At 40.5% G+C, this 24,549-nt stretch overlaps 1 protein-coding gene across 1 annotated transcript in view; it reads right to left on the reverse strand.

The window, feature by feature from the left end:
- The window catches only part of LOC133577666 (thyroid hormone receptor alpha-B), a 441,457-nt gene that overhangs the window by 347,137 nt on the left and 69,771 nt on the right, over positions 1-24,549 (reverse strand). Inside the window, exon 2 of the mRNA XM_061931639.2 lies at positions 11,875-11,954. The gene's annotated coding sequence lies outside the window, so the exon portion shown is untranslated. The remainder of the gene's footprint in view (positions 1-11,874; positions 11,955-24,549) is intronic.

Consider the following 24,549-nt stretch of genomic DNA (forward strand, 5'->3'; position numbering starts at 1 on the left):
TATAAACAACTTTAACACTGTTACAAATATGCGCCACACTGTGAACCCACACCAAACAAGAATGACAAACACATTTCGGGAGAACATCCGCACCGTAACACAACATAAACACAACACAACAAATACCCAGAACCCCTTGCAGCACTAACTCTTCCGGGACGCTACAATATACACCCCCCGCTACCACCAACCCCCCCCAATCTCCCCAATTCGGAGGTCTCAAGGTTGGCAAGTAAGCTCTAGTATACTCTGGACTGAAGTGTGTGCCTTCATTGTTTTTGTAGCTGTTGTTTTGAGGCATGTTTAAAAAAATAAAATAAAATAATGCACTTTGTGAAAGTCAAAGTATAGTATTTCCCATAGTTGTAGTGGGTATTCGGATTATCTCAGGGAGAGCATGTCCCAAATTACAAGCTGCTGTTTTGAGGCATGTTAAAAAAAATAATACACTTTGTGACTTCAATAATAAATATGGAAGTGCCATGTTGGCACTTTTTTCCCATAACTGGAGTTGAAGTTGTTCTCTTATTTTGGAAAACCTTGTTTTTGATTGATTGATTGAAACTTGTATTAGTAGATTGCACAGTACAGTACATATTCCGTACAATTGACCACTAAATGGTAACACCCCAATAAATTTTTCAACTTGTTTAAGTCAGGGTCCACGTTAATCAATTCATGGTAAAGTTACATTGTTTAATGCATCCAGCGGGGCATCACAACAAAATTAGGCATAATAATGTGTTAATTCCACGACTGTATATATCGGTATCGGTTGATATCGGAATCGGTAATTAAGAGTTGGACAATATCGGCAAAAAAGCCATTATTAGACATTTCTAATATTAAGTGTTTTTTTCTTACTTTCAGTGCTTAAATCACTAGATCAAATTCTTCTGGTTTGGTGGCTGCAGGATTAGGTCTCTGCTTTTTGCAGATGATGTGGTCCTGATGGCTTCATCTGGCCAGGATCTTCAGCTCTCACTGGATCGGTTCGCAGCTGAGTGTGAAGCGACTGGGATGAGAATCAGCACCTCCAAATCCGAGTCCATGGTTCTCGCCCGGAAAAGGGTGGAGTGCCATCTCCGGGTTGGGGAGGAGATCTTGCCCCAAGTGGAGGAGTTCAAGTACCTCGGAGTCTTGTTCACGAGTGAGGGAAGAGTGGATCGTGAGATCGACAGGCGGATCGGTGCGGCGTCTTCAGTAATGCGGACGCTGTATCGATCCGTTGTGGTGAAGAAGGAGCTGAGCCGGAAGGCAAAGCTCTCAATTTACCGGTCGATCTACGTTCCCATCCTCACCTATGGTCATGAGCTTTGGGTTATGACCGAAAGGACAAGATCACGGGTACAAGCGGCCGAAATGAGTTTCCTCCGCCAGGTGGCGGGGCTCTCCCTTAGAGATAGGGTGAGAAGCTCTGTCATCCGGGGGGAGCTCAAAGTAGAGCCGCTGCTCCTCCACATCGAGAGGAGCCAGATGAGGTGGTTCGGGCATCTGGTTAGGATGCCACCCAAACGCCTCCCTAGGGAGGTGTTTAGGGCACGTCCGACCGGTAGGAGGCCGCGGGGAAGACCCAGGACACGTTGGGAAGACTATGTCTCTCGGCTGGCCTGGGAACGCCTCGGGGTCCCACAGGAAGAGCTGGACGAAGTGGCTGGGGAGAGGGAAGTCTGGGCTTCCCTGCTTAGGCTGCTGCCCCCGCGACCCGACCTCGGATAAGCGGAAGAAGATGGATGGATGGAAATTCTTTTTTTTTTTTTTTTATGTTTTCCTATGTTTTGTCAAAAAAAATGTTTTATTTATAAGGCAAACACACAAAAAATGCAATAATTCCCACAAAAAAATATTTCAAAGTAAAATATTTGAGTACGTCAATAATAATTCATAGAAATTATTTTTTGAGCAATGGCAGTTTTAAAGTGGAAAAAACAGCCTGCTTGCTCCTTTATTGCACTTTTTTGTTTTTTTTGCGCGAGTATTCTTAATTAAAAAATTAGCCGCGGGCCGCACTTTGGACGCGCCTGTATTAGTCGCTCCTTGTTACTTCCTGACTGGCGGGAAATGTCAGCTCCCAGCATGCTTTGCGGTGTCCTGCTCGAATCCGGCGTCCGCGTCTAGACGTCCAGCGGTGCCTTGATATTGATTGCGCTCATGGAAATGTCACAAGCGCATAAAGGAGACGATCATAAGAGTAATAATGCCGTCCTGTCGTTACTTAAATGTCACGGCGGCCTCTTCGCCGCTGGTGGAGGTTCCGACCGACACGCCGGCGGCCGTCTGGAAAGTGGCACTTAGGTGGCTGCCCTCCCAAACACGTACGTATAAAATATCTCCAAGTCCTGGCATTACCGCTGGTGAGTCAGAGAGCGTCCATGTGGAGATATTGTCACTGTTTCACACCTTCAGCCCAGATGCTAAAGTCATGTCAGGTAATGGAAAAGGAGAGCACGAGGGAGAGCAGCGTAATAACATAACAATAACCTAATAACTGGTTTTAGGCATATGACGCCATTGAGGTCGCTCGGACTGGAGGGTTGGCGGTTAAAATCTGGAATCCGCTGTACTAGCCGGAAACACCGACTAGTCACATGACCCCAGAGCTGGGTGATGAAACAATATGAAGACATGTCTTTGGGGACGGTGTGGCGCAGTTGGGAGAGTGGCCGTGCCAGCAACCTGAAGGTTCCTGGTTCAATCCCCGCCTTCTACCAACCTCGTCACGTCCGTTGTGTCCTTGAGCAAGACGCTTCACCCTTGCTCCTGATGGATCGTGGTTAGGGCCTTGCATGGCAGCTCCCGCCATCAGTGTGTGAATGTGTGTGTGAATGGATGAATGTGGAAATAGTGTCAAAGCGCTTTGAGTAGCTTGAAGGTAGAAAAGCGCTATACAAGTACAACCCATTCTTTGGGTGAAACGGTACGTGTATTTGTATTGAACCGTTTCAGTACGGAGGTTTCGGTTCGGTTCGGAGGTGTACCGAACGAGTTTCCACACGAACATATTAAGTAGCCGCCTCTGCATACTTACCAACATTGAGACCTCCGATTTCGGGAGGTGGGGGTGGGGGGGGAGTATATTGACAGCTAGAATTCCCCAAGTCAAGTATTTCATTCATACATATATATATATACAGGTAAAAGCCAGTAAATTAGAATATTTGGAAAAACTTGATTTATTTCAGTAATTGCATTCAAAAGGTGTAACTTGTACATTATATTTATTCATTGCACACAGACTGATGCATTCAAATGTTTATTTCATTTAATTTTGATGATTTGAAGTGGCAACAAATGAAAATCCAAAATTCCGTGTGTCACAAAATTAGAATATTACTTAAGGCTAATACAAAAAAGGGATTTTTAGAAATGTTGGCCAACTGAAAAGTATGAAAATGAAAAATATGAGCATGTACAATACTCAATACTTGGTTGGAGCTCCTTTTGCCTCAATTACTGCGTTAATGCGGCGTGGCATGGAGTCGATGAGTTTCTGGCACTGCTCAGGTGTTATGAGAGCCCAGGTTGCTCTGATAGTGGCCTTCAACTCTTCTGCGTTTTTGGGTCTGGCATTCTGCATCTTCCTTTTCACAATACCCCACAGATTTTCTATGGGGCTAAGGTCAGGGGAGTTGGCGGGCCAATTTAGAACAGAAATACCATGGTCCGTAAACCAGGCACGGGTAGATTTTGCGCTGTGTGCAGGCGCCAAGTCCTGTTGGAACTTGAAATCTCCATCTCCATAGAGCAGGTTAGCAGCAGGAAGCATGAAGTGTTCTAAAACTTGCTGGTAGACGGCTGCGTTGACCCTGGATCTCAGGAAACAGAGTGGACCGACACCAGCAGATGACATGGCACCCCAAACCATCACCCAACCATGCAAATTTTGCATTTCCTTTGGAAATCGAGGTCCCAGAGTCTGGAGGAAGACAAGAGAGGCACAGGATCCACGTTGCCTGAAGTCTAGTGTAAAGTTTCCACCATCAGTGATGGTTTGGGGTGCCATGTCATCTGCTGGTGTCGGTCCACTCTGTTTCCTGAGATCCAGGGTCAACGCAGCCGTCTACCAGCAAGTTTTAGAGCACTTCATGCTTCCTGCTGCTGACCTGCTCTATGGAGATGGAGATTTCAAGTTCCAACAGGACTTGGCGCCTGCACACAGCGCAAAATATACCCGTGCCTGGTTTACGGACCATGGTATTTCTGTTCTAAATTGGCCCGCCAACTCCCCTGACCTTAGCCCCATAGAAAATCTGTGGGGTATTGTGAAAAGGAAGATGCAGAATGCCAGACCCAAAAACGCAGAAGAGTTGAAGGCCACTATCAGAGCAACCTGGGCTCTCATAACACCTGAGCAGTGCCAGAAACTCATCGACTCCATGCCACGCCGCATTAACGCAGTAATTGAGGCAAAAGGAGCTCCAACCAAGTATTGAGTATTGTACACGCTCATATTTTTCATTTTCATACTTTTCAGTTGGCCAACATTTCTAAAAATCCCTTTTTTGTATTAGCCTTAAGTAATATTCTAATTTTGTGACACACGGAATTTTGGATTTTCATTTGTTGCCACTTCAAATCATCAAAATTAAATGAAATAAACATTTGAATGCATCAGTCTGTGTGCAATGAATAAATATAATGTACAAGTTACACCTTTTGAATGCAATTACTGAAATAAATCAAGTTTTTCAAAATATTCTAATTTACTGGCTTTTACCTGTATATATATATATATATATATATATATATATATACATATCCTGAAAATATGCAAACAAAACTGTGTTTAGATAGTTGATACTTCAAACTTGCATAAATATAACATAACTTGGCTTCTGAGAGCTTCAAAATGTAATGAATAATATGCTATGGTTGTTGATAAACAAGCAATTATTTTAATAATTAAATATGGTCATTTGAAATGAATTATTATGATCATTTAAAATTAATTATTTCAAATATGTTTATTTTAATGTACCGGTATAATTCTATGGCTGGATGTAATAAGGAGTCAGAAAAAATACAAATACAAATACAATTAATTTTGATGTTTTTGGCAAAATATAGTAAAAAATGTTTTTTTTTTGTTGTTTTTTTTAATTAATAAATACATTTATTTTTAGGTAAGATAAACATAATAATACAAATTATCTCTGGTCTGGATGATTTAGTTCTTGTCACCCTGTTGTCCTCCCGTCCTGAAAAAAGGCTGTCCTCACTCAGGTCCGCATGGAGCTGGAGGGGGCGTGGCCATCAGCTCCGGCTGAAAATCGGGAGATTTTCGGGAGAATATTTGTCCCGGGAGGTTTTCGGGTGAGGCGCTGAATTTCGGGAGTCTCCCGGAAAATTCGGGAGGGTTGGCAAGTATGCGCCTCTGCTTCCTTCTGCCTCTGTCTCTGTCAGTAGTCTACACAGCACCCAGCATTGTCCCACCCACACAACCATCTGATTGGTTACAAACAGAGCGGTAACAGCCAATCAGCAGTGCGTATTAAGAGTGCATGTAGTCAGTGCTAAGCGTTTAGCAGGTAAGCATCAGGCAGTGGACTCTCCCCAAATTATAATAAACACCTCCCAGTCAACTACTAGTAACATCACTATGAGCCCGTTGACCTTCTAGAAATATAAAAGGCAGCTCAGTTCGCTGGCAGTCCTGGCTTGAGGTGAAGGATAATTCGCTTTTAGCGTAACGTTAGCTCATTTTGCGGTGTGTGTGTGTTACGGACAGCAAAGCCCTGTCTGTCTGTTATTTCACTTTACCTTTTTCTGTGTTGATTGAGCTGTGTTGAAGCAGCAAAAAAGGACATTATGTTAAATGAAGAGTTTCTGTCTCTGATAGTTGATATTATACTGTAACTGCATCATTAAAGGCCTACTGAAATGTGATTGTCTTATTTAAACGGGGATAGCAGGTCCATTCTATGTGTCATACTTGATCATTTCGCGATATTGCCATATTTTTGCTGAAAGGATTTAGTAGAGAACATCGACGATCGCTGATAAAAAAAGCCTTGCCTGTACCGGAAGTAGCAGACGAGTAGCGTGACGTCACAGGTTGTGGAGCTCCTCACATCTGCACATTGTTTACAATCATGGCCACCAGCAGCGAGAGCGATTCGGACCGAGAAAGCGACGATTTCCCCATTAATTTGAGCGAGGATGAAAGATTTGTGGATGAGGAAAGTGAGAGTGAAGGACTAGAGGGCAGTGGGAGCGATTCAGATAGGGAAGATGCTGTGAGAGGCGGGTGGGACCTGATATTCAGCTGGGAATGACTAAAACAGTAAATAAACACAAGACATAAATATACTCTATTAGCCACAACACAACCAGGCTTATATTTAATATGCCACAAATTAATCCCGCATACCAAACACCTCCCCCCTCCCGTCCATATAACCCGCCAATACAACTCAAACACCTGCACAACACACTCAATCCCACAGCCCAAAGTACCGTTCAACTCCCCAAAGTTCATACAGCACATATATTTCCACAAAGTCCCCAAAGTTACGTACGTGACATGCACATAGCGGCACGCATGTACGGGCAAGCGATCAATTGTTTGGAAGCCGCAGCTGCATGCGTACTCACGGTACCGCGTCTGCGTATCCAACTCAAAGTCCTCCTGGTAAGAGTCTCTGTTGTCCCAGTTCTCCACAGGCCAATGGTAAAGCTTGACTGTCATCTTTCGGGAATGTAAACAATGAAACGCCGGCTGTGTTTGTGTTGTTGCTGCAGTCGGCCGCAATACACCGCTTCCCACCTACAGCTTTCTTCTTTGCTGTCTCCATTGTTCATTGAACAAATTGCAAAAGATTCACCAACACAGATGTCCAGAATACTGTGGAATTTTGCGATGAAAACAGACGACTTAATAGCTGGCCACCATGCTGTCCCAAAATGTCCTCCACAATCCGTGCGGTCACGCGCTGATGTCATCATACCGAGACGTTTTCAGCAGGATATTTCTCGCGAAATTTAAAATTGCACTTTAGTAAACTAACCCGGCCGTATTGGCATATGTTGCAATGTTAAGATTTCATCATTGATGTATAAACTATCAGACTGCGTGGTCGGTAGTAGTGGGTTTCAGTAGGCCTTTAAGCCTACATGAACTCCATGGTGTTCAGGGATGAATAGTCTCTCCTATTGCTATTGTACCATTTTTTCAGCTATAGTTACATTAATCATTAGTAATGGAGCAGCCTAGTTTTGAATGGCAGGGTCCCTGCTATCACATGTTGATAAAAATATAACATTTACATAATAAAAATCAACTACAGGCTTCCCAAATGCTGTAATAAATTAAGCATGATGAGTTGACTTGAAACTGTTTATGTTGCACTTTTTATATGTGGAAGAAAAGTTTTGTCATTTTATTTAATCTGAGCAACAACTTGAGGCAGTTTAATGTTGATTAACGTGGGCAGAATTATTATAGTGTTCCCAATGTTAAAAGGATAAAGCCATTGTTTACAAATTTGGTAAATAAATAACCAAAAAATGTATATTTTGTTGTTTTGTTACTGTACTGAAAATGAACCGAACCGTGACCTCTAAACCGAGGTACGTACCGAACCGACATTTTTGTGTACCGTTACACCCCTACATATCGCAATAAGGCACATGATCGATATTGATAAAAAATGCGTTCGATTTTTTTTTTTCTTCTTGGTGGTAAGATAGCAAGGATGGTATGGTATGGAAGCAAGGTTGGTTGCACGAAAAAAAGGCCCTCGCTCTCTGGTAACCGAGCAACGCAGGAAGTGATCGGTGGGGAGTGACACGCCAATCAGGTGACAGTATCAACTATCAAGTTTGGTTGATTCTTTGCTCACACTAGGTGTGGTGAAATTCCCCTCTGCATTTGACCCATCGCCTTGTTCTGGGAGGTGAGCGGAGCAGTGGGCAGCAGCGGTGGCCGCGCTCGGGAATCATTTTGGTGATTTAACCCCCAATTCCAACCCTTGATGCTGAGTGCCAAGCAAGGAGGTAATGGGTCCCATTTTTATAGTCTTTGGTATGACTCGGACGGGGTTTGAACTCACGGCCTGCCGATCTCAGGGCGGACACTCTAACCACAAGGCCACTGCGCAGGCAAAAGAGGAAAAGTCAGTCAGACCAATGTGGTGTGTAAATGGTGCAAGGCAAGACCGCTAATACCACACCACCTAAGCTCCCGCTTTAGAGCACAGCTGTAACTTCCTGCCAGTAAACCTGCAGAAAACAGTTATTCTCATGTTATCTCTAAACACCTCTCAATTCCTGTTTAACATAATAAAAGTCTAGTTCTGTTGTTGCCTACACTGGTTAAACCCCCGGTCCTGTGGTTTTATGTCACCCTCTCACACACTTAGCTTAGCACGTAACAGCATGACACTTTTTTTGGCAATTTCTGGGATTTTCATCTAAGGGACCGTAGTCAAACCAATGTGGTCTGCAAATGATGCAAGGCAAGACCGCTAACACCACACCACCTTAAGTTAGAGTACCACTGATAGTCACACACACACACTAGGTGTGTTGAAATGACCCTCTGCATTTGACCCATCCCCTTGTTCCACCCCCTGGGAGGTGAGGGGAGCAGTGAATAGCAACGGTGGCTGCGCTCGGGAATCATTTTTGGTGATTTAACACCCAATTCCAACCCTTGATGCTGAGTGCCAAGCAGGGAGGTAATGGGTCCCATTAGTGTCCGCCCTGAGATCGGTAGGTCGTGAGTTCAAACCCCGGCCGAGTCATACCAAAGACTATAAAATAAAACATTTCAAAAGAGGTTCCTGTATGATATAATGACAATAAATGTGCATTTGTGTCCAAATATTGGCGTCTTTTTAATGTTAATCTAAATTATGCAGGCACGTAACAACCTGTAAATAATCATGATTAATCCAAATTCAAATGTGTGTTTAATCTGATTTTAAAATAATATCAAATCAAATCAAATCAACTTTATTTATAGAGCACATTTAAAATTTACCACAGGGGTAGCCAAAGTGCTGTACAATGAGCAGGTTAAAAGATAAAACGAGTACCGAGCAAACACAACACAACACAAACAGAACACGATAAAAAATAAATAATTAAAATAGAATTAATAAAAACATAAAAACAGGATCACAGCAGGTGTATTATGGGGCGCCATTGCAGGATGGATATCACTCAGTGTTAAAAGCCATGGAATAAAAGTATGTTTTTAAGAGAGATTTAAAAACAGGAAGAGAGGAGGCTTGTCTAACACTCAGGGGTAGGTCGTTCCAGAGCTTGGGAGCAGCAACGGCGAAAGCTCTGTCACCTCTAAGCTTCAGCCTTGTGTCTAAAAGAACTGACATCATATATATGTATGTACAGTATAGGCCAAAAGATTGGACAAACCTTCTCATTTCAATGTGTTTTCTTTATTTTCATGACTATTTACATTGTAGATTGTCACTGAAGGCATCAAAACTATGACACCTGTGAAGGGAAAACCATTTCAGGTGACTATCTCTTTAAGCCCATCGAGAGAATGCCAAGAGTGTGCAAAGCAGTAATCAGAGCAATGGGTGGCTATTTTGAAGAAACTAGAATATAAAACATGATTGTAGTTATTTTACCTTTTTTTGTTAAGTACATAACTCCACATGTGTTCATTCATAGTTTTGATGCCTTCAGTGACAATCTACAATGTAAATAGTCATGAAAACCCATTGAATGAGAAGGTGTGTCCAAACTTTTGGCCTGAACTGTATACAAAAACATTGTCTTTAGATAAGTCTGAAGCTGTTGAAGAAAAAATTGAAACAAAAATGTAAAAAAAATATAATAAAACATTACCACTTTATATTAAAAAAAATTGAGCGTTCCAGTTTTACGGCTAAGAAAAGACTGTGTGAGTTTTTGGAAAAAATTGTCATTGTTCCAAAAATAATAAGACACAATTAGTGTTGTTATGAATTATTGACCAATTGTAGGCTGTAATTACCTCATTACCTCGTTTTTTGATATTATGCATATTTTGTGCTTTTCCATTAAAAAAACATTTTTTTTAACCATAAAAAAACAGGTCTGAAGCTGTTGAAGTTTACTGTTGAAAGTTTAAAAAAAATACTATATAACTTTAAAAAAAAATTGGGGTGTGTCTATTTTGTAGTTTTGAATTAAGTCGACTCAAAGGTTAAAAAAACAAATAACAAAAATAAAATGTAATCAAAATTTTGCACTTGAATACAAATCACAACCAAAAGCAGTAGACTAGGTACTGTCTCTGTTAAGGAGGGGTTGGGGGACTCTCAAATATTCACAACCAAAACAATAAAATACATGGCTAAATAAAATATGGACAAACTAAGTTGCTATTAGTTTGAAGTGAAAATAAAGAACACGCATTGAATGAGAAGGTGTGTCCAAACTTTTGGCCTGTACTATCTATATATATATATATCTATATATATATATATATATATATATATATATATATATATATATATATATATATATAGATATAGATAGATAGTAGTATATATATATATACTGTATATGTGTGTATATATATATATATATATATATATATATATACACATATACAGTATATATATATATATATATATATATATATATATACACATACACACATATATATACAGTATATATATATATATATATATATACACACATATATATACAGTATATATATATACATATATATATATATATATATATATATAAATATATATATGTATATATATATACATATATATATATATATATATATATATATATATATATACATATATATATATATATATGTACACTGTATATGTGTGTGTGTATATATATACATATATATATACAGTGTATATATAGACATATATATATATATATAAATATCTATATATATATGTATATATATATATATATGTATATATGCATAAACAAACTGAACTGAAATATTATATACTTATATTTTATACATATATATTTATACATATATACACATTTATACATAAATACATACACATATATACATACGTACACATATATACATACGTATACATACATATATACCCACATACATATTAACACATATATACATAGATACATATACACATACATATAAACATATACACAATTATATGAATATATATATATATATACACTAGGACAGCAACAACTAATCGATTAAATCGATTAAAAAAATAGTTGGCGATTAATTTAGTCATCGATTCGTTGGATCTATGCTATGCGCAGAAGTAATTTTTTTATTTTTTTTTTATTTTAATTTTTTGTTTTTAAATAATTTTTTTTATAAACCTTTATTTATAAACTGCAACATGTTCAAACAGCTGAGAAACAATCAAAATAAGTATGGTGCCAGTATGCTGTTTTTTTTTTTCAATAAAATGCTGGAAAGGATAGAAATGTAGTTTGTCTCTTTTATCCGATTATTAATCGACTAATCGAAGTAATAATCGACAGATTAATCGACTATCAAATTAATCGTTAGTTGCAGCCCTAATATACACACACACACATATAAATACAGGATAATAAATAACAGATTTTGAACCGTGTCGCTCATCCCTAGTTGAATATGGAGTCTTCAGACAACTTTACGCACATTGCAAGGCTCGAGGCAACGTGTACACACTACTGTCCAAACTTTGTGTCAATGTAAACATGTGAGCAGAAGCACTGGCTGGTCTCGATGCTCAACATCAGGAATGTTAACATCCAAATTTGACAAGTGAAGCACAGCTTTTACGCTATCGTCATGCCGCTTAAAAATGTGATTATTGTGAAAGGTCACAGGAAGTGACCCAGGTGCTACAGACAATGAAATCATCCCTTCAATAAAAAGGAATTGTGTGGTGACAAAGTGGTGTTCCTTACCTCAGTGCTCCACCGCGCTCGCTGCTGAACGTTCCCAACTCATCCCGCCTCTCGGTCCACCACCAGGTCTCAGGTCAGATCTGCAACCACAAGAGACCACCTGTGATTGTTTGGAAACCCAGCAGACGGCCGAGTGACAGGAGAGCCCAAAAATGGCTTAAACGGCGGATGCCGAGAGGAGAGCGATAGCCAAATCCTGGGGGGAGCGCCGCGCTGTGGGAAATTCCACATGGCCGCCCAGGAGGAGTCTCTAGAGTCCTAGAGGGGCGGGGGAATTCGCAAAGGAGGCACAAGCTGTTCTAGGGTATGCTAAGCGATGCTAGGTTTTCATGTGACTGGCTTAGCACTAAAAGGCTTACTGGTCTAATCCTTTAGCCAAATGAAGTGTCTAACCTGAGGCTTAGGCTGCCCACGGGAATCACGGGAGGTGGGTTTGCCAGTCCTATACACCTGGCTGGCTTCTGACACCAGCACACCCGTTGAGACTTTTCCTACGCCCCACTTTACCTGCCGTTCGTTTATCGACAAAACCCCCCTCCGGCAAATTTGGTACATTTATTGCACGGCCAAGACAGCTTGCCCGTGTAATTGTGGCATTCTCCGTGCCAAAAAACACTCGCTACTAATTAAATTGCCGACCAGACGTGGTGTGGTTTGAGACCGGTCGCTGGCAGAGAGACTTCTTCCTCGTGCGGTCGAATTGTGATGGAGGTTTCTGAATGCCACCGCTAAGAAGACGCCAAGTCAAAGCAGCTTTTTTTTGGCAGCGTCCATTGCTTCAGGTTGTAGCAAGCACAAAACCCAACACCAGTGAAGTTGGCACGTTGTGTAAATGGCAGAGGTGGGAACAAGTCATTGTTTTGCAAGTCACAAGTAAGTCTCAAGTCTTTGCCCTCAAGTCCGAGTCAAGTCCCGAGTCAAGACAGGCAAGCCCCGAGTCAAGTCCAAAGTCAAGACTGGAAAGTCTCAAGTCAAGTCCTAAGTCCTGCATTTTGAGTTTCGAGTCCTTTCAAGTCCTTTTAACCACAGACTAATATATTAACACAGATTGTGTATGCTTTTCAAACGCTGTATTTATTTATTAAAACAAGTGCATTTTAAATTGCAGGAAAGAAAATTGTGCTGACATTGCACTTTATAATAGCACTATTAACCAGTCATTTTAAACATTAACTCATTCCTTTACAGAACAAACACATTCAAAAATAAAGTGCAAATGTACTTATTTGTACAAAAGTGTTAACATTGAAAAAACATGACATATACGTGAACATAACAAAAAAGTTGTACTTTTTATATGTCAGGGCCCTATGCTGCATTGCATTTGCAAAAGACCAAATTAGCCAAGAGTCTGTCAGTCATTTGTGCACGATGGGGGCGTAGTATTTATTTTACCTTTATTTTACTATTTTTGTCTTTTTTTAGGTGGCTAAAATACGCGGTGCTGCTGACCGCCGTCTAACGTTACGTGTGATATATTGACTAACGTAACCCTGCTTAAAAAAAAATCACTGAACAAAAAGTATGAATAAGGTAGTGAACTGCAACAGATTCCCGTGTTTGCAATAACGTTATAACGTTAGCAGTGAGTTTACAGCCTCACTGATTTAACTACACAGCAAAAAAAAGTCACGTTACTTAGCCAATAAACGTTATCTTACATTCAAAACTTACCGTTCTTTGTGCAACTTCAAATGCCGGACGAAGTTGGAAGTTGTTGCCTCTCCATCAGTAATTTTCGAACCGCATGTGTTGCATACTGCAAACCGTTTTGTGTTGACCACCTCGTAATTTTTATACCCAAACGAAATTATTTTAGGTATCATTTTTTGTTCACTGGCGTGTGGTTTGGACATGTCTTCTTCGTTGGTTGTCCTGCAATTTGATTGGATGAATGCTGTGTGATGAAAACAAAGTAGATCTAATTTGATTGGCTGTTGTACTGAGAGCACACCAGCTGACACACGCAACGCTGATAGACAAGTACACAATGAAAAATACGGAGCGCTCCCGAATAACTTTTTCATCTTTGGGTTTTGGGGAAAGTAGCAAGTCATGTCAAGTCATGTCAATTCAAAAGGCTCAAGTCCAAGTGAAGTCACAAGTCATTGATGTTAAAGTCTAAGTCGAGTTGCAAGTCTTTTTACATTTTGTCAAGTCGAGTCTAAAGTCATCAAATTCATGACTCGAGTCTGACTCGAGTCCAAGTCATGTGACTCGAGTCCACACCTTTGGTAAATGGTAAATAAAAACGGAATACAATGATTTGCAAAGCCTTTTCAACTTATATTCAATTGAATAGACTGCAAAGACAAGATACTTAACGTTTGAACTGGAAAACTGTATTTTTAGCAAATATTAGCTCATTTGGGATTTGATGGCTGCAACATGTTTTAAAAAAGCTGGCACAAGTGGCAAAAAAGACTGAGAAGGTTGAGGAATGCTCGTCAAACACTTATTTGGAACATCCCTCAGGTGAACAGGCTAATTGGGAACAGGTGGGTGCCATAAATGGGTATAAAAGCAGCTTCCATGAAATGTTCAGTCATTCACAAACAAGGATGGGACGAGGGTCACCACTTTGTGAACAATTGCCTGAGCAAATTGTTTGAAAACAACATTTCTCAACCAGCTATTGCAAGGAATTTAGGGATTTCACCATCTACGGTCCGTAATATCAACAAAAGGTTCAGAGAATCTGGAGAAATCACTGCACGTAAGCAGCAAGGCTGACAATGCCCGTGGCCGTCGATTCCTCAGGCGGTACTGCATCAAAAAGCAACATCAGTGTGTAAAGGATATCACCACATGGGCTCAGGAACACTTCAGAAAACCACTGTCAGTAACTACCGTATTTTCCGCACCATAAGCCGCCCTGGGTTATAAGCCGTGCCTTCAATGAACGGCATATTTCAAAACTTTGTCCACCTATAAGCCGCCCCGTGTTATAAGCCGCATCTAACTGCGCTAAAGGGAATGTCAAAAAAACAGTCAGATAGGTCAGTCAAACTTTAATAATATATTAAAAACCAGCGTTCTAACAACTCTGTTCACTCCCAAAATGTACGGTAATGTGCAAATGTGCAATCACAAACATAGTAAAATTCTAAATAGTGCAATAACATCAATAACTTAATGTTGCTCGAACGTTAATGTCACAACACACAAAATAAACATAACGCTCACTTTCTGAAGTTATTCTTCATTCATAAATCCCCCGAATTCTTCTCCTTCGGTGTCCGAATTAAAAAGTTGGGCGAATACGGGATCCAAAATGGCCGGCTCCGTCTCGTCGAAGTCATTGCCTTCCGGAAAGCTCGGACCACAGTTGTGACCGAAATATCCGCCCAGGCATTTACGATCCACTGGCAGATGTTGGCGTATGTCGTCCGGCGCTGTCTCCCTGTCTTAGTGAAGGTGTGTTCGCCTTCGGTCATCCATTGTTCCCACGCCGTTCGCAGTCGTGCTTTAAATGCCCTGTTGACACCAATATCGAGCGGTTGGAGTTCTTTGGTTAATCCACCCGGAATGATGGCGAGTGTTGTATTTGTGTGCTTCACTTGTTTTTTGACACCATCTGTGATGTGGGCGCGCATGGAGTCGTATATCAACATGGAACACACAAAGGAAATGAAACGTAATACCCGCGCGCTTCTTCTTCTACGGGGGCGGGTGGTTGCTTACCGTAGAAGAAGAAGCGCTTCCTCTTCTACGGGGGCGGGTGCTTACCTTGGCAGTTGCTTACCATAGAAGAAGAAGCGCTTCCTCTTCTACGGGGAAAAAAGATGGCGGCTGTTTACCGTAGTTGCGAGACCGAAACTTTATGAAAATAAATATTTATATTAATCCATATATAAGGCGCACCGGGTTATAAGCCGCACTGTCAGCTTTTGTGAAAATTTGTGGTTTTTAGGCGCGGCTTATAGTGCGGAAAATACGGTACAGTTGGTCGCTACATCTGTAAGTGCAAGTTAAAACTCTACTATGCAAAGCCAAAGCCATTTATCAACAACACCCAGAAATGCTGCCGGCTTCGCTGGGCCCGAGCTCATCTAAGATGGACTGACACAAAGTGGAAAAGTGTTCTGTGGTCTGACGAGTCCACATTTCAAATTGTTTTTTGCAAACTGGATGTTGTGTCCTCCGAAACAAAGAGGAAAAGAACCATCTAGAGTCTAGACTGTTACAGGCGCAAGACTTAGGGAAATTGTTCAACACAGTAGCTCAGTTACAATGATGGAAAGTGTAAGGATGGAAAGGACAATGCGGGTATAACTAGACTAATATAGCAATAAATAAAAAATCTAACATATATACGAATATATACAGGTAAAAGCCAGTAAATTTGAATATTTTGAAAAACTTGATTTATTTCAGTAATTGCATTCAAAAGGTGTAACTTGTACATTATATTTATTCATTGCACACAGACTGATGCACTCAAATGTTTATTTCATTTAATTTTGATGATTTGAAGTGGCAACAAATGAAAATCCAAAATTCCGTGTGTCACAAAATTAGAATATTACTTAAGGCTAATACAAAAAAGGGATTTTTAGAAATGTTGGCCAACTGAAAAGTATGAAAATGAAAAATATGAGCATGTACAATACTCAATACTTGGTTGGAGCTCCTTTTGCCTCAATTACTGCGTTAATGCGGCGTGGCATGGAGTCCATGAGTTTCTGGCACTGCTCAGGTGTTATGAGAGCCCAGGTTGCTCTGATAGTGGCCTTCAACTCTTCTGCGTTTTTGGGTCTGGCATTCTGCATCTTCCTTTTCACAATACCCCACAGATTTTCTATGGGGCTAAGGTCAGGGGAGTTGGCGGGCCAATTTAGAACAGAAATACCATGGTCCGTAAACCAGGCACGGGTACATTTTGCGCTGTGTGCAGGCGCCAAGTCCTGTTGGAACTTGAAATCTCCATCTCCATAGAGCAGGTCGGCAGCAGGAAGCATGAAGTGCTCTAAAACTTGCTGGTAGACGGCTGCGTTGACCCTGGATCTCAGGAAACAGAGTGGACCGACACCAGCAGATGACATGGCACCCCAAACCATCACCCAACCATGCAAATTTTGCATTTCCTTTGGAAATCGAGGTCCCAGAGTCTGGAGGAAGACAGGAGAGGCACAGGATCCACGTTGCCTGAAGTCTAGTGTAAAGTTTCCACCATCAGTGATGGTTTGGGGTGCCATGTCATCTGCTGGTGTCGGTCCACTCTGTTTCCTGAGATCCAGGGTCAACGCAGCCGTCTACCAGCAAGTTTTAGAGCACTTCATGCTTCCTGCTGCTGACCTGCTCTATGGAGATGGAGATTTCAAGTTCCAACAGGACTTGGCGCCTGCACACAGCGCAAAATCTACCCGTGCCTGGTTTACGGACCATGGTATTTCTGTTCTAAATTGGCCCGCCAACTCCCCTGACCTTAGCCCCATAGAAAATCTGTGGGGTATTGTGAAAAGGAAGATGCAGAATGCCAGACCCAAAAACGCAGAAGAGTTGAAGGCCACTATCAGAGCAACCTGGGCTCTCATAACACCTGAGCAGTGCCAGAAACTCATCGACTCCATGCCACGCCGCATTAACGCAGTAATTGAGGCAAAAGGAGCTCCAACCAAGTATTGAGTATTGTACATGCTCATATTTTTCATTTTCATACTTTTCAGTTGGCCAACATTTCTAAAAATCCCTTTTTTGTATTAGCCTTAAGTAATATTCTAATTTTGTGACACACGGAATTTTGGATTTTCATTTGTTGCCACTTCAAATCATCAAAATTAAATGAAATAAACATTTGAATGCATCAGTCTGTGTGCAATGAATAAATATAATGTACAAGTTACACCTTTTGAATGCAATTACTGAAATAAATCAAGTTTTTCAAAATATTCTAATTTACTGGCTTTTACCTGTACATAATATGTGTACAGAATAATATATATCCAGATATATTATATTATGTCTAGAACATATATACAATATATACCAATGACCATGTACAATATTACAGTATATACAGTATATGTGACAGCAGCTGCATAAATTAGAGAGTAGATCCAGCAGGAAATGGAAAATAAACATTATAAACATTATAAACAAAGAGAAGTAGCTAACATGTCAGGTGTCAGGTAATAGGCAGATGTCATCAAAGTGTAAAAGCCAGCATCTGTGATGGTATGGGGGTGTATTAGTGCCCAAGACATGGGTAACTTACACATCTGTGAAGGCGCCATTAATGCTGAAAGGTACATACAGGTTTTGGAGCAACATATGTTGCCATCCAAGCAACGTTAACATGGACGCCCCTGCTTATTTCAGCAAGACGATGCCAAGCCAGGTGTTACAACAGCGTGGCTTCATAATAAAAGAGTGCGGGTACTAGACTGGCCTGCCTGTAGTCCAGACCTGTCTCCCATTGAAAATGTGTGGCGCATTATGAAGCCTAAAATACCACAACGGAGACCCGCGGACTGTTGAACAACTTAAGCTGTACATCAAGCAAGAATGGGAAAGAATTCCACCTGAAAAGCTTCAAAAATGTGTCTTCTCAGTTCCCAAACGTTTACTGAGTGTTGTTAAAAGGAAAGGCCATGTAACACAGTGGTAAAAATGCCCCTGTGCCAACTTTTTTGCTATGTCTTGCTGCCATTCAATTCTAAGTTAATGATTACTTGCCAAGAAAAATGAAGTTTCTCAGTTCGAACATTAAATATCTTGTATTTGCAGTCTATTCAATTGAATATAAGTTGAAAAGGATTTGCAAATAATTTTTTTTCTGTTTTTATTTACCATTTACACAACGTGCCAACTTCACTGGTTTTGGGTTTTGTACAGTAAAATACATTGAACTGCACTATAATATGCAATTGTGTCTATCATTCTCAATCCTTGTGTAAAACAAGAATACATGTTTTTCTTTTCATTTCATGCATTCTAAATCATAAATAATCGCTAGCAAAAGTCGGCTAACAATGGCGCAAATGGAAGTCTGTTTATTACGCCTATAAAGCGCTCTAAAAAACCTCCATCAACATGTTATATACACACTGTAAGTATATCAGGGTTTCTACACGCATCAGCAAATCTAATTTAATGCTTTTTAATGCAACTTAAGAAAAAATGTATTGCCCATGTCCGACTGCATATTGAAATTAAATATAGTCAAAAGCTACAATTGTCTGTAAGCATTTGACAAAAACAATGTTGAATAGTTTAAAAAACATGTTGCTATCTGGTGAATTAGAATTGGCTCGCAAGACTGTTTCATCTGAGAATTTATTTTTATTTATTTATTTTTCTGTATTAGTATCCAGTGTTCTCACTTTGTGCACCGGCCGTGGACAATGGCCATTTAAAATGTTCCAGATCGCACCTTCAATCAAAATGATTCAAAGAGAGACTGCACTTAATCCCTCTAAATAAACATCCATTTCTGAATTAGTTGATCAATATAATATGTCCAAAAGTTTGTTTTGTTTTTTAATTGTATCTCTTTAAAACGTGCTTCAAAAACGCATATCCTCTGAAAATATGCCTCTAACTGGAGGATACGTTTTTAATTAGGATACAATTTAATTTTAAAAAAGTACAACTGTTTAATGGAATAATTAATGTTCATACTAGGAATGAAAATGATGCATTTTAAATGCCAATATGCATTAAAATAAACTGAGTCAATTTAACATCTTTTGTTTAAAATGGGTACAATACATACTTTAGCAAGTGCACTATAAAGTGTTTTGGAGCTGAATGAACTACTATTGATCCACTTTGGGATCGTCAGAATATAAAAGAGTTGTGTTCTATTGTGAGAATTGCTTTTTTTGTCCATCCTGGGCCACCGTAGGTCAAGTGCACTGCCTTCACAAGACTTGCCAATGTTAGCCAAGTTACCTCACTTGTGTTAATAGCAGAGGTGTGGACTCGAGTCACATGACTTGGACTCGAGTCAGACTCGAGTCATGAATTTGATGACTTTAGACTCGACTTGACAAAATGTAAAAAGACTTGCAACTCGACTTAGACTTTAACATCAATGACTTGTGACTTCACTTGGACTTGAGCCTTTTGAATTGACATGACTTGACATGACTTGCTACTTTCCCCAAAACCCAAAGATGAAAAAGTTATTCGGGAGCGCTCCGTATTTTTCATTGTGTACTTGTCTATCAGCGTTGCGTGTGTCAGCTGGTGTGGTCTCAGTACAACAGCCAATCGAATTAGATCTACTTTGTTTTCATCACACAGCATTCATCCAATCAAATTGCAGGACAACCAACGAAGAAGACATGTCCAAACCACACGCCAGTGAACAAAAAATGATGCCTAAAATAATTTCGTTTAGGTATAAAAATTACGAGGTGGTCAACACAAAACAGTTTGCAGTATGCAACACATGCGGTTCGAAAATTACTGATGGAGAGTCAACAACTTCCAACTTCGTCCGGCATTTGAAGTTGCACAAAGAACGGTAAGTTTTGAATGTAAGATAGCGTTTATTGGCTAAGTAACGTGACTTTTATTTGCTGTGTAGTTAAATCAGTGAGGCTGTAAACTCACTGCTAACGTTATAACGTTATTGCAAACACGGGAATCTGTTGCAGTTCACTACCTTATTCATACTTTTTGTTCAGTGATTTTTTTTAAGCAGGGTTACGTTAGTCAATATATCACACGTAACGTTAGACGGCGGTCAGCAGCACCGCGTATTTTAGCCACCTAAAAAAAAGACAAAAATAGTAAAATAAAGGTCAGTTAAAATGTATACTATATTATGAATATGTGTACCGTTTTAGCTAGCTTTCTGACATACTGTTGGTTGTTTACCTCAGTGGTCCCCAACCACCGGGCCGTGGCCCGGTACTGGTCCGTGGATCGATTGGTATCGGGCCGCACAAGAATTATTATTTTTTTTTTTTAAATTAAATCAACATAAAAAACACAAGATACACTTACAAGTAGTGCACCAACCCAAAACAACTCTCTCCCCCTTTTGTTCTGGGCATTGAACATGAAGACTCTTCCTTCACTGTTCCGAATGGCCATGAGAGTCTTGGCAGTGCCTGCCTCCAGTGCTCCAGTGGAGCGAGTTTTCAGCCATGGTGGCATCATACTACGCCCCCATCGTGCACAAATGACTGACAGACTCTTGGCTAATTTGGTCTTTTGCAAATGCAATGCAGCATAGGGCCCTGACATATAAAAAGTACAACTTTTGTGTTATGTTCACGTATATGTCATGTTTTTTCAATGTTAACACTTTTGTACAAATAAGTACATTTGCACTTTATTTTTCAATGTGTTTGTTCTGTAAAGGAATGAGTTAATGTTTAAAATGACTGGTTAATAGTGCTATTATAAAGTGCAATGTCAGCACAATTTTCTTTCCTGCAATTTAAAATGCACTTGTTTTAATAAATAAATACAGCATTTGAAAAGCATACACAATCTGTGTTAATATATTAGTCTGTGGTTAAAAGGACTTGAAAGGACTCGAAACTCAAAATGCAGGACTTAGGACTTGACTTGAGACTTTCCAGTCTTGACTTTGGACTTGACTCGGGGCTTGCCTGTCTTGACTCGGGACTTGACTCGGACTTGAGGGCAAAGACTTGAGACTTACTTGTGACTTGCAAAACAATGACTTGGTCCCACCTCTGGTTAATAGTACCAATGATAGTCACACACACACTAGGTGTGGTGAAATTTCTCCTCTGCATTTGACCCATCTCCTTGTTCACCCCCTGGGAGGTGAGGGGAGCAGTGAGCAGCAGCGGTGGCCGCGCCCGGGAATCATTTTTTGGTGATTTAACCCCCAAATTCAACCCTTGATGCTGAGTGCCAAGCAGGGAGGTAATGGGTCCCATTTTTATAGTCTTTGGTATGACTCGGCCGGGGTTTGAACTCACGACCTGCCGATGTCAGGGCGGACACTCTAACCACTAGGCCACTGAGTAGGTTGAACTGCAGACTGAAATAAAGGAGTCGTGTATGAAACAAGTTCACCATGACACGGTGTCACAGTTAAGGACGACACGCCAACGGTGACAAAAGAATGGCAAAGTTTGGGCCCCCGGAGTTTACCGTCCAGCAGAGTGTCCGCTATTGAGGTTGCGCTTTCGTACCTTAAAAGACCTCGCGTCCAGTTTGAATTTAACAAGGCAATTTATCTATGGCCGCAACGTTAAGTTCATTTTCATTTATTGTTTGATTGATTGACCGATTACATTTTTTAATACCTCGAGACATCACATTTAATGCTTTTTAATACCATTTAAGACATTAGTTATCTCAAAAATCCATTTATTGACTTTTAATGTTTTTTTAACCCTGTATACAGTCGTGGTCAAAAGTTTACGTACACTTGTAAAGAACATAATGTCATGGCTGTCTTGAGTTTCCAATCATTTCAACAACTCTTATTTTTTTGTGATAGAGTGATTGAAGTACATACTTGTTTGTCACAAAAAACATTCATGCAGTTTGGTTCTTTTATGAATTTATTATGGGTCTACTGAACATGTGGGCAAATCTGCTGGGTCAAAAATATACATACAGCAATGTTAATATTTGCTTACATGTCCCCCTAGGCAAGTTTCACTGCAATAAGGCACTTTTGGTAGATCTTCCCTCCAGAAGGTCTTATCTTTGTCTATGTGATGTCAGATAAAACAAAAATTGAGCCGTTTGGCCACAATACCCAGCAATATGTTTGGAGGAGAAAAGGTGAGGCCTTCAATCCCAGGAACATCATGCCCACCGTCAAGCATGGTGGTGGTAGTATTATGCTCTGGGCCCGTTTTGCTGCCAATGGAACTTGTGATTAACAGAGAGTAAATGGGACAATGGAAAAGGAGGATTATCTCCAAATTCTTCAGGACAACCTAAAATCATCAGCCCGGAGGTTGGGTCTTGGGCGCAGTTGGGTGTTCCAACAGGACAATGGCCCCAAAACACACGTCAAAAGTGGTAAAGGAATGGCTAAATCAGGCTAGAATTAAGGTTTTTAGAATGGCCTTCCCAAAGTCCTGACTTAAATGTGTGGACAATGCTGAAGAAACAAGTCCATGTCAGAAAACTAACACATTTAGCTGAACAGCACCAATTTTGTCAAGAGGAGTGGTCAAAAATTCAACCAGAAGCTCGTGGATGGCTACCAAAAGCGCCTTACTGCAGTGAAACTTGCCAAGGGACATGTGACCAAATATTAACATTGCTGTATGTATACTTTTGACTCAGCAGATTTGTTCACATTTTCAGTAGACCCATAATAAATTTGTAAAAGAACCAAACTTCAAGAATGTTTTTTGTGACCAACAAGTATGTGCTCCAATCACTCTATCACAAAAAAATAAGAGTTGTAGAAATGATTGGAAACGTTTGACCACGACTGTATATGTAAGGTAGTAACAAGTAACATTTATAATAACATGTAACATACAGTGGGGCAAAAAAGTATTTAGTCAGCCACCGATTGTGCAAGTTCTCCCACTTAAAATGATGACAGAGGTCTGTAATTTTCATCATAGGTACACTTCAACTGTGAGAGACAGAATGTGAAAAAAAATCCAGGAATTCACATTGTAGAAATTTTAAAGAATTTATTTGTAAATTATGGTGGAAAATAAGTATTTGGTCACTTCAAACAAGGAAGATCTCTGGCTCTCACAGACCTGTAACTTCTTCTTTAAGAAGCTCTTCTGTCCTCCACTTGTTACCTGTATTAATGGCACCTGTTTGAACTCGCTATCTGTATAAAAGACACTTGTCCACAGCCTCAAACAGTCAGACTCCAAACTCCACTATGGCAAGACCAAAGAGCTGTCGAAGGACACCAGGAAAAGAATTGTAGACCTGCGCCAGACTGTGAAGAGTGAATCTACAATAGGCAAGCAGCTTGGTGTGAAAAAATCAACTGTGGGAGCAATTATCAGAAAATGGAAGACATACAAGACCACTGATAATCTCCCTCGATCTGGGGCTCCACGCAAGATCTCATCCCGTGGGGTCAAAATGATAATGAGAACGGTGAGCAAAAATCCCAGAACCACACGGGGGGGGACCTGGTGAATGACTGCAGAGAGCTGGGACCAAAGTAACAAAGGTTACCATCAGTAACACACTACGCCGACAGGGAATCAAATCCTACAGTGCCAGACGTGTCCCCTGCTTAAGCCAGTGCATGTCCAGGCCCGTCTGAAGTTTGCCAGAGAGCACATGGATGGTACAGCAGAGGATTGGGAGAATGTCATGTGGTCAGATGAAACCAAAATAGAACTTTTTGGTATAAACTCAACTCCTTGTGTTTTGAGGAAGAAGAATACTGAGTTGCATCCCAAGAACACCATACCTACTGTGAAGCATGGGGGTGGAAACATCATGCTTTGGGGCTGTTTTTCTGCTAAGGGGACAGGCCGACTGATCCGTGTTAAGGAAAGAATGAATGGGGCCATGTATCGTGAGATTTTGAGCCAAAACCTCCTTCCATCAGTGAGAGCTTTGAAGATGAAACGTGGCTGGGTCTTCCAGCATGACAATGATCCCAAACACACAGCCCGGGCAACGAAGGAGTGGCTCCGTAAGAAGCATTTGAAAGTCCTGGAGTGGCCTAGCCAGTCTCCAGACCTCAACCCCATAGAAAATCTGGGGAGGGAGTTGAAAGTCCATGTTGCT

The sequence above is a fragment of the Nerophis lumbriciformis genome, linkage group LG39, assembly GCF_033978685.3.
Source record: "Nerophis lumbriciformis linkage group LG39, RoL_Nlum_v2.1, whole genome shotgun sequence".
In the NCBI taxonomy this organism is placed as follows: Eukaryota; Metazoa; Chordata; class Actinopteri; order Syngnathiformes; family Syngnathidae; genus Nerophis; species Nerophis lumbriciformis.